Below are 3,544 nucleotides of genomic sequence, written 5' to 3'. Positions count from 1 at the left end.
AGGAGGAGGAGGAGGAGGAGGAGGAGGAGAAGAAGAAGAAGAAGAAGAAGAAGAAGAAGAAGAAGAAGAAGAAGAAGAAGAAGAAGAAGAAGAAGAAGAAGAAACCATCAATAGTTAACAAAGAAAGTGTGTGGGGGGGGAGGTTTGGTTATTTGGTGCAGGGTCTGTATCTGAACAGTTTATTTGTTCCTCTTACAAAGTTAGATTTGGTTCTGAGTACTTAGTGAATGATCAAACACAGCTAATTGATTGTAGATATGGGGATTTATACTAGTGGGACACTTTCTGGAAACTTTCCTTGACCCTTCAACTCAGGTGAAATTTGACATTTAGAGAACAAACCTGAATTTAGAGTGTGTGTTGGCTGAGGCTAACCTCATGCAATTTTGTCAAACAACTGGTTATGGGCAAAACTTAATCTTTGTTAAATAGGGAAAATATAATTGGTAGGTAGAAAAGCATTTTGTGTTTTATGGTGTGTGTGCATGTGCGTGTGTGTGTGTGTGTCTGTGTTTCTGGACACATTTGTGTGTACTACTGCCCAGGTTTCAGAATGGAAAAAGGCAGGTCCCATCTGATTTGGGGCAACTGGAACTCTCCTCAATAATAGACTCTTACAACCATTTTGGACCAATTCTCTGCCACAGGCCAAGTTCTCCTTTCTCCAAACTTTATTTTGAAGTAGGTTCAAGGAAATTCAAAACAGCAAAGTCGGGAATTAAAAACAAGATTCTGCTGTTGTCATTCAGCGAGTATAGTTTGAACCTTGTTAGAAAATATTTCTCCTCCTGTTCTATTACATTTTACTTTGGAAGAGCCAGTTAATTGTTGTTATTTAAATTTAAAAAGGCTAAGGGTCCTTAAGTCATGAGACTGTCCATAGCTGCAACATAGACAAATGTCTAGCTCAAAAGCATAACAAGGGGTTGTTGTTTTGAGGTTGCCAATTCCATTTCACAAACATTATTTTTTTATTTTATTTTATTATTTTATTTTATTTTATTTTATTTTATTTTATTTTATTTTAGTATAGACTGGACAAAGTACTTTGTTCAGTTAAAGTTTTTCCTCCTTTTTCTTTTTCTTTCTTTCCCCAACACTCTTCCAGTTGTCTTTGCCAAGGTTAGTGTTTCTGTGTTTCTATCACTTGGGGAAAGTATATGCTCCCATTGGTGGATGATTTACACATGTTTGTTTATTTGTTTATACCAAAAGGCCTACAAATATCAGCAGCTTAGAGGCATAATGAGCTATGTAACAAATCCTTCTGCAATTGTGTACCTCAGTTACATTTTCTTTTCTTTTCATTTGTCTCATCTTTTTTTTATTCATCATTTTATTTATTTATATTAGAAATGTTATCCACCTTCCCATTTTCTCCTCCAAAAACCCCCTATCCTATCCTCCCTCCCCCTGCCTCTGTGAGGGTGCTCATGGACCAGCCTACCCACTCCCACCTCACTGCCCTTGCATTCCCCTACACTGGGGCATCGAGCCTCCACAGGACCAAGGATCTCCTCTCCCATTGATACCAGATAAGGCTATTCTCTGCTATATATGCAGCTGGAGCCATGGGTCCCTTCATGTGTACTCTTTGGTTGGTAGTTTAATCCCTGGGAGCTCTTGGAGGGGTCTGGTTGGTTGATATTACTGTTCTTCCAATGGGATTGCAAACCCCTTTAGCTCCTTCAGTCCTTTCCCTAACTCCTCCATTGGGGTTCCTGTGCTCAGTCTGATGGTTGGTTGCAAGCATCCACATCTGTACTGGTCAGGCTCTGGCAGTCTCAAGTCTTTAGAAGGAGTCAAAGGTTGGCTTTCACTAAGGCAGATGGATGCATTTAGTAATTCTCTTTGCTGTAAGGAGGGTGTCATGTTCTGAGTAGTTCCTGCAAACTCTTGTATCAGGTCCTACCCATAAGTTCTTTGCGGACAGTAGTATTTCAGAATGTTGACCACGAAGATAAAACCACAACTATTCAGTCAGTTTGTTAGAAAATCCGACATCTGTTTCGGCCACAGTCTCACATTTACAGGTACATTTTGTTGACAGTTCCAGAGACTTTATGGAGTTTGCAGTGACAACCCATTTGCATCTGTATTTCCCCCCACTGTCAACTGAAATTCCAGCCCTCATGAGTCTGCTAAGATGTTAACCACTGAGCCATCTGCTTTCCATCTTCCAAAAGCTTGTTGTTGTTGTCTTCCTCCTGATTCCTTTTTGTCCTTATGGGTTAATAGCTTTAAAATCAATCCCTTTACTGTCTTTTTAGTGGGTTTGAGGGGTAGAATATAATGTAAGCCATATGCTAAATCTGCTGTCTTTAACTAGGAGCACAACCATGAATTCTCAAAGTGACTGCAGGAGAGACATTTAATCCCCTCTTTATTCATGTTCTTCTGTAAAGCGAGAAGGTTCATAGAGAGGTGGATGGATCCCACACACACAAGTTTATGATTGAATAATCCTCAGCATGATCGTCATTAACACAGACAACTGGAGAGTAACTTCTCAGACCTTCAAAACAAATTCTGATTTCAGGCTGATTTTAAGGAATGGGCAAAGGTATGCGCTGCATTTTTAATTACATGGAACCTTGACTTCTTGTCTCAAGGGGATTTTACAGCAGGGATGGACGTCGCTGGTTTTTGTTTGTCTTTTCCGCTGAGAACAATATTATCGATTTCTCTCTTAAGGCGAAGGTGATGAGCAAATGAGCTCAGCCACAGAAAAGGTCTTCACATCTGGAAGTGTGCTATAGTATTAAATATTAATTGCCACAATTACATTTCAAATTATGCATCTCGGCATCTGTTTGTGTCTCTACAGTTTTGTTTTCTTTCCAGAGTTGGCAATTGAACCTATGGCCTCATACATGCTGAAAAGGGGCTCTGCCACCAAACTATATTCCCATCTGGGTGGGAAATTATAGCATTTCTCTTTAGTTGCTTGGATTTAGAATGGTATAAGTAGTTCCTGAACTGTGAAAATGACTAGCAAATCTGTTCTATAAAGCAATAGATCCTCAAGTGCTTTAAGACAACTTAAAAAGTGCTACATTTAATTAAAAATAATGAATATCCCTGATAATCTGATGTGTGTGTGTGTGCGTGTGCATGTGTGTGTGTGTGTGTGTGTGTGCGTGTGTGTAAGATAAGTGATTTAAGGAAGTGTATTCACTGGTAGAATAGTGGAGTTGAGAGTCCAACCAGGTCAATCTGCTTCTAAAGGCCACATGTACAATTTTTCAAAAGTCATGATGCTTTATTAATTCTTTAAAAACCCTGCATATGTCTTATAACAGTCAGGCATGGTGTAAGTGAGCTTATAGGATCATAACGACTCTATTTTAGTCTTCGATTGTGGACTGCCCACATTGGATAGTAAGTTCTGACTCAGTCGAGCCATTCTGCATTCTTAGGTCCCCACTGACTTTCTTCCTATTGTGGCTCTCTTTCAAATACTTCTTCTTCTTCTTCTTCTTCTTCTTCTTCTCCTTCTTCTTCTTCTTCTTCTTCTTCTTCTTCTTCTTCTTCTTCTTCTTCT

Source organism: Grammomys surdaster, unplaced genomic scaffold (assembly GCF_004785775.1).
Source record: "Grammomys surdaster isolate TR1022 unplaced genomic scaffold, NIH_TR_1.0 322, whole genome shotgun sequence".
NCBI classification, from domain to species: domain Eukaryota; kingdom Metazoa; phylum Chordata; class Mammalia; order Rodentia; family Muridae; genus Grammomys; species Grammomys surdaster.
Note: the sequence above shows the minus strand (reverse complement) of the source record.